The sequence below is a fragment of the Lactuca virosa genome, chromosome 7 (assembly GCF_052849685.1).
Source record: "Lactuca virosa cultivar CGN04683 chromosome 7, Lactuca_virosa_CGN04683_v6, whole genome shotgun sequence".
Lineage (NCBI taxonomy): Eukaryota > Viridiplantae > Streptophyta > Magnoliopsida > Asterales > Asteraceae > Lactuca > Lactuca virosa.
In genome coordinates, this window is record NC_136432.1 from 91,983,770 (window position 1) to 91,997,520 (window position 13,751).

Here is a 13,751-nt window from a genome sequence, read left to right on the forward strand (position 1 = left end):
TTTCATTTAGACTCTGTCGGTTAATTCTCGACCGATCTTAAATTTAACAGTAGGAGGAGATTAGACTGTTAAATGACCGCGAAGAATTCGTAACTCCTTCATACGGACTCCGTTTTCGTCTTTCTTTTTACCGTTGAGTTCCTATTAATGAGATCTTCAACTCTCATTTAGTTCGCGTAAGCCAAAAACCGCTCGAACTAAAATTCGAGTTTCGGGCCGTGCACTGCTAAGCCGAATCTTAGAAAAATCATAACTTCCTCATACGAAGTCAGATTTGGGCGTTCTTTTTATGGATGTTATTGGTTTAACATATTCTACGAATTTCATTTAGATTACTAAGGTCAAAAAGTCCTCTATCGCAAATTTGCTATTTACGCTTCCCGGTGCCGTGCCGGTTCCGTCGCGAAACTTCGACGGGTCATAACTTCTTCCTTATAACTCGGATTTATGCGTTCTTTATATGTACGGAACCCTTGAGACATTTTCTACAACTTGTTTAAGATTATTTATTCTAAATAATCTTTTGTCGAAAAGTCGTTTTCAACCCCCTATTATCTCTAAATTGACTAGCTCGGATCTACAGGCGTTACACTATTACTCTCTGTTTTAAGTCGCCGCCACCATTTAGCTAGACTAGTTAAATGTAAGTTTTATCAAGGCATCCAATACTATGACCCCTTTTTGTTTGGTCATAACCGTAATTTTCCAAACCGCCCAATGAATTTTTTTTGTTCTAATCTATGTGAATACAAAGAAACCTTCGTCTTATCCCCTCCGAACTATCAATAATCTTCTTTCGCATTTTAAAAAGCAAAAAAAATACTAAATGGGAAGAGTCCCCAACACGGATTTAACAAGGGTGAGAAGCCCCCAAAAGAAAAATTATTATCTATCTAAGAAGATAATTTAAATTTTAATTTATCAACAGTGGATATCCAAAATTTATAAAGTTTTATATTGACTCCATTCGGAAGCGCAAGATAAGTAAAAGGAAATCTAGCAGGTTCACAACACAAAAAACTAGAAAGGAACTAAATATCATCATCTTTCTCTCCCACACCATAAATCTTGATTTTATGAAGATTTACCTTCAAACTGAAAGGTAAATGAACAGATCTAAAAAATCTTTTAAGATTGAAAATGTTTATCTCGGACCATTCACAAATAAAATAACATCTTGTTCATAAATAAGGTGGCACAAGAGATGGCCACTATTAAGGAGAGTAATACCTTGAACTAGATGTTTCTCACAAGCCACACACATGGTGATCTAATCCCTTCTATAACAAGAATGAAAATAAAAAGAGATTAGGGATCTCCTTGTATAACTCCCCTTCTACTGTAAAATTCTTTCATAGCGGAACCATTGACTAAGTGTAACACCCATAAAAATCATGATAAATTTAAACTTTTTAAGACCAACCAATTTCACAAATTGTTTACAAACATAGTTTTTAAAAGCATTTCAACATCAGAGTTCCCAAAATCATAAGTCCAAAAGATAAGGATGTGTATGGTCACGCCTTTGCCTTCCTGTGGTCATCTCAAGTACCTGAAACATAACCCAAAACTGTAAGCCAATGCTTAGTGAGTTCCCTCAAAATACCAACACATAACCAAATAACATATATATATATATATATATATACACACACACATACACACACACACAATAACAACATGCAATGGGTCTGCAGCTAAAAGTTTGGATTACCCCTGAGCCTACAACATAAGTCTGGCTTGCCCTCGGGGCCCACAACTTATGTCCGGCTTGCTCCCCGACCAGATCAGTCCTTGGACTGAATACCATCAAGCCGTCAGTACGAGTCTAACATACCGCCCGATCCTCAGATCGTATCTGGAATGCTCATGAGCCCTCAATATAAGTCTGGCATGCCCTACCCGACCCTCAGCTCATATCTGGAATGTTCCAGGGTTTTACTGCACGGATCAGTACATCCTCAACCCAACCTAACACAATATATCGACGTATACCCGATAATAAACATAAACAGATAATCATGCAATAGAGTCGCAGGTAATCCTACAGATCTACCAGTCGCAGGTAATCTTACGTCCCAACATCAGATCCATGTCCAAAATACACTCTAGAGTATTAAAGTTTCAACTTTATGACTTTACATGCCCATTAAGTGCCTAACTCAAGGTCTTAATCCATTAAGACATTCTACAAGATTCATGGAGAAAAACTAACCATTGGGACTTCATTTTTATGACTTAGGACCCATCCAAGGGTCTGAAAGGACAAATAAAATCGTCATGAACATGCCATGCTCAAGATAAGAAATTTGGGAGCAAAAAGTATCACTAAAACACCCATTTCTAGATCTACATGATTGAATGATAAAGTTGAAAGCTTTATACCTTAGAAAGGTTGCAAATGAAGAATAACTTCCAGATCCAAGGTGCTTCACTCCTCCAAGATGAGCTTGACTTCCTTCTTTCTTCTTCTAAGCACACAAACACACACTTTAAGGCTTGAAATGGCCTCACAATGTGGATCTAGGGTTACAACACAAATGAGAGGGTGGAGGCTGATAAAGTGAAGGGAAATGAGGCTATAAGGATGCTTAAATACCAGCTAAACCCTAAAAGTTAGGGTTTCCTCATTTAGAAAGTACGCCATGCGTACATTGATGTACGCCCAGCGTACTAGGACGTGCCCTAGTACGCTCAGCGTACACCACGTATGCATAACGTACTCCGAACGCCCTCAAATTATGATAATGCCCTTAAGGCCCTTCTTGCATACATTCTTGAACTTTTGGACCAAACCAATATAAATAAATTAAAGGGGTTTAATTTAGAAGTACCTCATATCGTGATGTTTCAATTCTCCCCCACTTGATCTAGACTTCGTCCTCGAAGTCTGTCGCGGCAAATAACTTACGATAATGCTCCTGCATCTCAGCCTCCGGATCCCATCCACTCGAAGCCTCTCTGATGCTGCCACTATACTTTTACCAACGGTATATTCTTGTTGCACAAGACCTTCATCTTCCTCTCCAAAATAGATACTGGCCTCTCAACATAGTTCAGGCACTCATCAACCTGAATATCGTCCAAGGAAATCACTGCATCATCATCCAATACACACTTACGCAGCTGCGAAACATGGAAAGTGTTGTGTATCTGACTGAGTTCCTCAGGTAGATCCAACCTGTATGCAACCTTGCCAACCCTGGGAACCACTCAAAAAGGCCTAATATACCAGGGGCCCAATTTCCCCCTCTTCCTGAAGCGTATCACACCTTTCCAAGGTGAGACCTTCAGTAATACCCAATCACCGACATAGAACTCCAACTCGGATCGGCGCTGGTAGGCATAGTTTTTCTGCAGACTCTGAGTTGTCTACAGTCTCTGCCTGATCTAATGGATAAGCTCTGTGGTCTGAAGGACCACTTTATTCCTTCCCATAACCCTGTAACCAACCTCGCCCCAACAAACCGGGGTACGACATCTCCGCCCATAGAAGAGCTCAAAAGGTGGAGCAACAATGCTGGAGTGATAACTAGTGTTGTAGGAGAACTCTGCAAGAGGCAGGTAGGAATCCCAACTCCCACCAAAATCAATAAGATAGGCCCGCAACATATCCTCAAGGGTTTGTAACGTCCGTTCACTCTGGCCATTGGTTTGCGGATCATAAGTAGGGCTGAAATGCAACATCATGCCCAGTTCCGCGTAGAACTTCTGCCAGAAACGGGAGGTGAACCGAACATCGCGGTCTGAAACAATAGAGACCGGAACCCCATGACGAGCAAAAATCTCAAAAACATACACATCATCCAACTTCTCGGCCGAAGAACTCTCCCTAATCGCCAAAAGGTGTGCATTATTGGTCAATCGATCCACGATGACCCATATAGCATCAAAACCATTTGCTGTCTTCAACAACTTGGTGATAAAATCCATACAAATCTTCTCCTATTTCCAAATGGGAACCTCCAAAGGCTACAGCTTGCCATGTGGCCTCTGATGCTCAACCATGACCATCCTGCAGGTCAAGCATCTCTCAACATATCGGGCTATCTCCCTCTTCATACACGGCCACCAGTAGGTCAATCTCAAATCCCGATACATCTTAGTGGCCCCCGAATGAATAGAAAAACAAGACTTATGAGCCCCCTCCAACATAATTTGCTTGATCCCACCAGAAATTGGAACCCAAACCCGACCACACCGGGACAAAAACTTCGACTATTCGTGACAAATCTGTCAGTTTCTCCCCGGATCCTCTCCTGCTTCTAGTTTTCCTTCCGAACTCCCTCAGCCTGAGTCTACTAGATCAATCTCAAAAGCGGAGAATCAACAAATATTCTCATACACGTCTCCCTATCTGAAGATCCATCCAACTTGTGGCTCAAAGCATCCGCTACCACATTTGCTTTACCAAGATGGTAAAGGATCTCGCAGTCATAATCCTTGACTACATCCAGCCACCTGCATTGTCTCATATTCAGGTTCGACTGATCCACAATGTGTCTCAAACTCTTATGATCCGTGTAAACCATACATCAGAACCCATAAAGATAATGCCTCCATATCTTGAGGGCAAAAACTACTACCCCGAACTCCAGATCATGCGTGGGATATTGCGACTCATGCGGCTTCAGCTGCCGCGAAGCATAAGCAATCACCCATCCTCTATGCATGAGGACTGCCCCTAATCGGTGGTGGATGCATCACAAAATACCACAAAATCCTCAACTCCCTCCGGGAGGGTCAATATCGAGGCCTCACATAACATTTACCGAAGAGTCTTAAATGTCGACTGCTACTCAGGGCCCCATCAGAAATCCACCCCCTTCATCGTCAGACGAGTGAGGTTACCGGAATCTTTGAGAAGTCCTGAATGAATCTCCAATAGTACCCTACCAAACCCAAGAAACTCCTGATCTCTGAGGGAAATTTCAGAACCTCCCACTACATCACAGCCTCGATCTTGGCCGGATCAACCAAAATCCCATCCTGGTTAACGAGGTGCCCAAGGAACTGGATATCTCGTAACCAAAACTCGCACTTCGATAACTTTTCATAAAGTCGTTCTCGCCTCAAAACCCATAGAAACTCTCGATGGTGCTCCTCATGCTACTCTCTAGTCTTGGAATACACCAAGATATCATCAATAAACACAATAACGGATCGGTCGAGCATCGGCCTGCATACCCGATTCATCAAATCCATAAACATAGCAGGCATTGGTGAGCCCAAATGGCATCACCACAAACTCGTAATGCCCATAACGAGTCGGGAACGTGGTCTTCTCCATGTCCTCCTCTCTCACTCTCACCTGATGATACCCAGACCTCAGATATATCTTGGAGAACCAAGAGGTACCCTCTAAATGATCAAAGATGTCATCAACCAACGAAAGGGGATAACGGTTCCTTACCGTTAACTTGTTTAACTTTCGGTAATCAATGCACATCCAATATGAACCATCCTTCTTCTTGACGAACAATATCGGTGCTCCCCATGAAGAACTGCTCGGTATGATGAACTGTTTTCCTAGCAGTTCCTGCAGCTGAGATGACAACTCCTACATCTCAGGCGGTGCCAAGCGGTACGACTATTTGGCAATCGGGCTGCACCTAACACAAGGTCAATCCTGAACTCGACCTGCCTCTCGGGAGGCACATCGGGAAACTCCTCTGGGAATACATCTGCAAACTCCCTGACCACTGGAACCTCTGAAACTGAAATCTGATCCCCAATTCGAGTGTCAACCACATAAGCCAAATAACCTGCACACCCATGTTGAATATATTGATAAGCCCTCGCTGCCGAACAAAACCCTGAACTGACCCTGGTTCCCACGGGCTATAACCTAGTATATATAATATGATAAATGATTTGAAAAGTATATTATGGTTATTTGGTTATGTGAACTCTTTTCAAATAGTAAGTTAATGATTTAATGTTAAATCTTTTGATAAGAATTACAAGGAAAAAGTATGTTATATGACATATGAGTTATGTTGAAATTATATGCGTTTGATATGAAAATGTTTAGTACTATGCAAATTGCTATGATTTGTTGTAAGTATGGAATTTTGTTCGAGCGAGTGTTGAAAAGAAAAGTGTGATGCATCATTTACATAATTGCATAGTAATGAAAACTAAAGTAAATGTCAGTTTTCCCAAGGGTCTGTACGAGCATTAATATTTCCTAGGGTTCCACATAGGGATAAATGAAAGTCTAATAGGAGGGTACATCATGGTGCAAAGTAAAGAGTCTTAAATGATGGGGCCATGGCAAGATGATTTGTTGTGGTCACATAATGTAATTGAGTCCAACCAGCATGATGAAAGTGATTGGTTTTATAGGTTATAAAACTATGCATGAGGCGGAAAAAATACTTAACTCTTAAGTTCACATGCAACCTATTTGGACCTATGTTTTCTTTATTGATAGAAATAAACTGTGAACATCAAGAACCCTAATGGTAACATTTTATAATCAAAATATAAATAGAATTAGGGTTACATACCTCTTGATTATTGTAGCAAATAATCACACTAATATCCTTCTTGAAAACCTTGGAAAACAATCACCAAAAGATTAGTGCCTCTAATGGTTTGTACCTAAAACCCTAGGAACTCTAGAATGAAGAGGATAGAGAGAGGAGAGGGATATGAATTTCGTTCCTAAGCTTGTAGGTAAAGGTATGAACAAAAATAATGAGCCAAGTGGTCATATTTATAGTTTAGGTAACTTGTAGGCAAAGCTAGGTTTGAATTGATTAAATAATAAATTTAATCCTAATTCAAATAATTTCCTTATCTGCATCGAGGAGGCTTTAAGAAACCCTAAGAACCCCTCCAAAACCGTCCATGTCATGGAGGGTTCTAGAATTGCTTCTTTTGTTCAACTATTAAACAATTACAATTCACCCCTTGCACCTTTAATTAATTCTAATTAATACCAAATTAATTTCAGATAAGTTAGAATTATGTTTTAGAGCTTGTTGAAACTAATTTTTAGCGACATTAGAAGACATAACAACACCATTGGCTTATTGGGCAATATACACTTTCTATTAGACTGCATAAGGATGCTACTAAAGGTATTGAAGCTGTCAAACAACCCTAGGAAGTTGCTAGGTGACGTGAAAACAAGCTCGATGTTGTTACATTGATGCTCAAAGAGATTGATGGAGCAACGAGGCTGCTGGAATAGGTCAAGAATGGTTGGAAGAGTTGTGGAAGGTGTATGGCAACATTAAATGGTTGGTGAAATTACCAAAATCCATTTTGTGATGTACCATATCATGTGTGATTATTTGTGAGTTTTCGCAAACTTGAATTTCCTACAAAAGGGTCAGCATTGGGCGAAACACTAAAATTACCCCTGGAAGCACCCTTGAATATTGTTTTTAAATTTATTTGACTTATTTTTCGACTGATTGGATTGAGAGTAAAGGATGGCAGTCGATTGTAGTGGAGAGTCAAGGATGTGGTAGGTGGATTATTCACGTATTTCATGCAAAAGTAACATATTTTTAGCCTTGATAAAGGAGGGAAATGGTTTAGTATTAGTGATGACGTCAAATATAGTATCTTATGACAAGGGAAATTGACAAAAAATTTGCGTGTCCAATTCGACTTCAATGATTAGGGGTCAATGGCATCAACAACATTCTTTAAGAAATGGAAAAACTCGGTAACAGAAAATGAACCTTTCTTGGTATTGCAAAATTTGTCTTAAAGTTGTAATATCTGAGCCATCTTGATGTTGAGAATAATTTTATCGAGCTTATTCCAAAGATCTATGCTGGTGTAATTATTGGTTGATATATTCTGAAGTGGATTCATATAACAAATGGTAAAAAAAACCATGATTTGTTACATGCATCAATGGCATTCCATCTTCATTAGCATCACCATTAGGAAGAGACTTATCATTTATATGACGAAGAATATGCACACATTGAAACTAAATTGCGAGTAGGCATTTGTGAGGGCATATACGAATTATGCCTATGTTGGAGTCGATGAAGGTGTTACAATGGAGGTTGAGGATGAGTCTGATGACATAAATGGGTACAGAGGTCGATAAAAATCGTAAAACAAATTGTAAAAACAAAAGATATGAAAATGCTTACCTTAGGAAGACAGATTGCAGTGTGACAACCAAGTAACCCATGGATAATGGGGATTGATGGCGTCTTGACCCTACATGAACACGATGGCTTCTCAAGGGTCTACAACAATCAACATCAAGAGCGAAGAAAAGGCAACAATAGCCCTGTTGGAAAAAAAAAACAAATGATTGAAGGTAGCCTTTAGATAAAGAATTATAGAAGTCTGGTAGCAGAAATGACGATTGCCGACGACAGCGGTGAGGGATCGAGAAACCCTAAACGACTAGGCTTGATACCATGTTTGATTTTTTATCTTTTTTTGAACCGGCAAATTTAATTACTCCTAAGCAAATACCTAATGTCACATATGTCCACTACAAGACTTGAACCATCGACCTCAAACAGGGAGGACAACACCTGATTCCGTTGGGCTAGCTAGATATCGTAGAAAACCTATTATGTTTAGTATTGCATTAACATTGGTATAAATAGATACACAATTTACACAAAGGACCATACACTATACGAAAAGAAAAAAATAAGACTACACAAAATATACTATTATTTGACAATCAGCTCTAAATAAGTATATAGAAAGACAATCGAAATCAGTTTTGTACCCGATAATAATTATGTTTGACAAAAAAAATACTCTTTTTTTATGGGATAGAGGCAATATTTGCGAATAAGATATCCATGGATAATCAAATATGACAACTTAAAACAAGATTTCTTAGCATACAAAGCAATGAAACACTCATGTACGTAAACATAAGGATCAAGTCTCGTGCATAACTTGCACATATTATTTTGTGAAAGGTAAACAAATATAGATCCATGTATATAATACAGAAAAAATCTGGATTTGAATTCAGTTACAAATGTTTTAAAAAAAAACATTTGTAATTGTACTGTCAGAAAATTGACACTAAAAATCTGAATTTCAGTTGTATCCGTTACCGTAGCTAGTGTTTCCTTGGGTAAATTGTAGTATCGGAAATCTGTCCCTAAAAAATATTCGTTGAAAATTGGCCAGTAAAATTTACCCACGTGTTTCTACCAAGCGTTTTTACCTGTGCACATCTGCCAATGCATTACCAACGAAAAACTAACGAATTTTGCTATCGAAAATATGGCAATGTTTTAAACGATATGTCAGCCTACCTATGGTTGAAGCATGTGAGTTTCGAACATAATCAACCCAATTTTAAAATGTTTATATCATATTACCATTGATCACGAGTAGGTCATCTTGATGATAATGATGTCTAGTAGTGTTTCTTAACATATATTTTCATGATTAATTCAAAAGGTACGAATATGGTCAAAATACAAAAAAAGGTTTATGTTTTAGCCATATTATACGGATTTAGCCTCTTAATTGTTAGTTGCTTTTGTAAGTCAATTATCTTTATTTATGATTAAAAACGATTTGTTTACCCTGTTGGATATTGGTGGTAAAAATTCTCAAATAATAAAAAATACCATGTGTTTTATGCCCAAAAATTATATAGCACAACAAAATAATAAGATGAAATGATATACAAATCATATCTTTAAATTTACAGTAATAAACGCTTAGGTTACAAGTATTAATCATACCTTACACAATAACTGAAGTTACACCCTTCATACATAGAGCTGTAATTTATTGACAATAATTAATACGGAGTATTAGATTCATGCTCTCTTCACCCCTCTGTGTATTTCAAGGGATCACGGGTATAGGAGTAGCAACTAGAGGTGTTGCCCTAAGCAACACAAGGCCAAATATATCATTCATGTCCATTTCTTCTCTGGCATGAGGAAGCTCCCAATCAAAATGATACACAAACGAAGCCACCATTAAACTTACAACCCGATTAGCCAAATTAATACCCGGACACATCCTTCTCCCCGAACCAAATGGTAAAAATGCAGACCTTACCTCCCCAAAACCTTTCTGGCTTGAACATCAATGGATTCTCCCAATATCTTGGGTCACGTGCTATGGACCATGCGTTCACCAGAATTTGTGTGTTTTTTGGCACAATATATTTATCGAGTTTAACTTCAGTCTCAGTTTTGTGAGGAGCTAATAAAGGCACTGATAAGTGAAGCCGCATTGTTTCTTTGATTACAGCTTGCAAATAAGGCAAGTCGAGGAGTTTGGCTTCTTGAATTTTCCCATCTTTTCCTATTGTTGTGGAGACTTCTTCACGAACTCTTAAGAACATATCAGGATTTAGTAGCAGTTCAGTCATTGCCCATTCTGTTGTGTTTGAACTTGTTTCGGTTCCTGCTAAAAACAAATCCTGTAATTTAATTTCGTTAGACCAGTGGATTTTTATACCACAGGTTGAGGTTAAAGTCTCCTTAGAAGGAAAAATATTTAAAGGAAAAGTTAGTTAGCAGATTAAAAAAACAATAGATTTTCATAAAATAGTTATCATTCAATGAATGCTGTTATGAAATAATTATAATATTCTTTCATATAGCAATTAGCCAATTATCAATCCATCAAAGGTATAGTCCAAATTCTAACTGCCATTTTCTTTTCTGGTCTATATAAACTCATCTGCATAAAATCAAGACAATTGGAAAACTTGGAGTAATGGTTACTAGGGAAAAGAAAGTAGAAGTGGTGACTTTTAAGGAATAGAATTATTATTGTATTTCTTTTCTTAAATTACCAAAAATAGATGGTCTATAAAAGGCTCTTTTGTTTAGGTTTGGCTATTTATTATTTGGATAAAATAGAATTGTCACAATTTAGATTTGGATTATTTCATTTAGATATTCTGAATTTTGGATGAATTTTCAGGAAAACCAAATTAATATTTTGGATTCGGGATTGGTTTCGGTGTATAAAATAAAAACCAATTAGTCCAAAAAATTGAATAACAATTTATTATTTATTTATATTTTTTGTTTTTAATATCCATCTTTTGATTATTTATTATTTTACTAATTAAGTTGTAGTTTTAAATAGATTAGAAAGTATTCCCTAATTAAAAAACGTGAATGTGTACTTTTTAAATGTTTTTAATTTATTAGATATTAAATTATAATATACTTTTTCTTGATGTTAGTTTATGAATTTTCATTCAAAGTTAAACAATTTATTCAAGTTATATATATTTTTAAGTATTCAAAAAGAAATTTAAAAACTGATCAAACCAAATTGTAATTTGTTGGTTCGGATCGGAGTTAAGTTTAATTTCAATTATTTGGATACATATTTGAAAAACAAAAATAAATTTTGATTTACAGTATTAGATTGGATCAAACCAATGAATACATACTAATAAGTATTTTTAGTTATAGTTTTTATACCATGTTTATTTTAGTTGTTTAATTATTACTTTGGGACTCAAGTGTTATACCATCTGTCTAACTTATATAAAACCTGCTTATTACTTACTTGAATTAATGCTTATTATACTGAAACTAATTACTATCATTTATGGGTATTTCAACCGTAAAATCATATGGATCTATCATTTTTTTTTTGTTTTTTATAACCAACCATGCATGCATACAAAACATTAAAATATAATTTATCAAGTTATTATATTTATTTATTTCATAACTTTATCCACTTTCGTCTTTATACTGTATAAATTAATACAAGCATTTTAAAAAATAAACATTTTAAATAAGCAGCACCAAACACCCATTTAAAAACAAGTCATGAATTTTAAACATTATACATATATATACAACCTAACTATTATTATTATTATTATTATTATTATTATTATTATTATTATAATAATAAAAAGGTGATGTGTCCTTTCGGAGACATCAAGTAAAACTAGAATGAAACAAAGAAAATTAACAATGTTTTTTCGCAGGATGATATACTTAAATTGAGAAATGATCCAGAAAAAAAGGTGACAGAACTCCAACTTCATAGCCTTTTATGTGTAAAGAAATCATTTTTAATATAAAAATATAGTAATCAACATTATTATAGTTTATATGTATCTGAAATTTTAGACACATTTGGAAAATATAAATAAACACAAAGCCTATATATTTCATTCAAATTTCTCATAAGCATTATAACTTTTATAATTTTTATTTTGATAGATATCATTTTTTAATCTTATATTTATTAATCCGTTACTCTAAACTATATATTTATTAAGTAACAGCAAGGGATATTATGTTTCACTAGTTATATATATCGAGTTATCGACACTAAATTTCTTGAGAATCATTGGGATTATTTATAATATGTCTTTTTAGGTTTTTTTGTATAGTGTTTTCCTTGCATTTTGATATATATAATAGTTAAACAGGGAAAAGGAGGATCTACCACAAATAAAGACTTGATGTGTATGAGATTGAAGTCGGATTCCTTATCTTCACTATAGTCCAGCAGTGAATCCAACATATCACCAAACCTCGGAAGCTTCAACTGTCGATGCTTTAACCTCTCGTTTATGAAACCTTCTGTTACTTTATCAAACCAACCATAAGCAGCCTGCGCTTGCCGCCTTATGTTCTGTGGGTCCAACGGCTTTAAGACCGGAAATATGTCTGCTATGTTAAACTTCCCGTCCACCTCCATCAGTGTCTTCACCGCAGTCTTGAACTGTTGGGAATATACGAAACAAGTTAAGCACTTCGAACAAAACGATTAACGATTTCGGTAACACTCACGGAATAAAAACTACTGAAAAATTGCAAACGAAACTGAACACGATATTTAACGTGGTTCGGTCTAATCTGACCTACATCCACGGGGGAACGAGAGAGAGGAGATTTTATTAACACCAATGAAATTACAATCATACAATGCTAAAATCTGCACTTGTAATCTGATCACTGACTGTAAGATATCACTCGTAATTTTTGGCTGCCAAAAATTAAGGCTCTGCACAAAAATTAATAACTCACTAATTTATCTGTGTATCTACTCTCTATGATGTTATGGTTATTGTGTATCTAACAAATGAAGAGAAAATGAATATTTATAGTCTTTGAGCCGTAACCTTCTTCTTCAATTCACACATATATACGTATATGTTGCTGCAAATTATGACTTGTGTGTCTCATGCATTTAATGCATCACATGCCTACTGCATATTCTTGACTTTGAAGCTACGTACCAGTTTCCAATTTCCCCAGTAGCACACTTTTCATTAGAAAGTACCCCAAGTCTTCACACATGAACCAATTAATCGTAAATTTACAATATTGGCCCTTGAACTTTGTCATTTATGGCTTCACTAGCCCAACAATCTCCCACTTGGAGACATAAATGACTTATTATTTTTCTGCCATTCAAAAAACTTTGCAACATTCCTTAATCTCTCTCCATCTCTCTCTCTCTCTCTCTCTCTCTCTCTCTCGTTTTCTGCCATGCCTTTTCTCAAACTTCTGAAAGGCCAGTTGAAGCCATACAAAGCTTCAACTTTTCAGTGGTAACCACCTTGGTGAACATATCTGCTGGATTCTTCGTTCCAAGGATTTTCTTCAGATTTAGAGTTCCATCATTAATTAATTCTCGAATAAAATGGTACCTCATCTGAATGTGTTTCGTTCTACTATGAAACACTGGATTCTTTGCCAAGTAAACTGCACTCTGGTTGTCACAATGCAATACACAATCCTCCTGATGCATTCCAAGTTCTGATAGAAAGTTCTTCAACCATA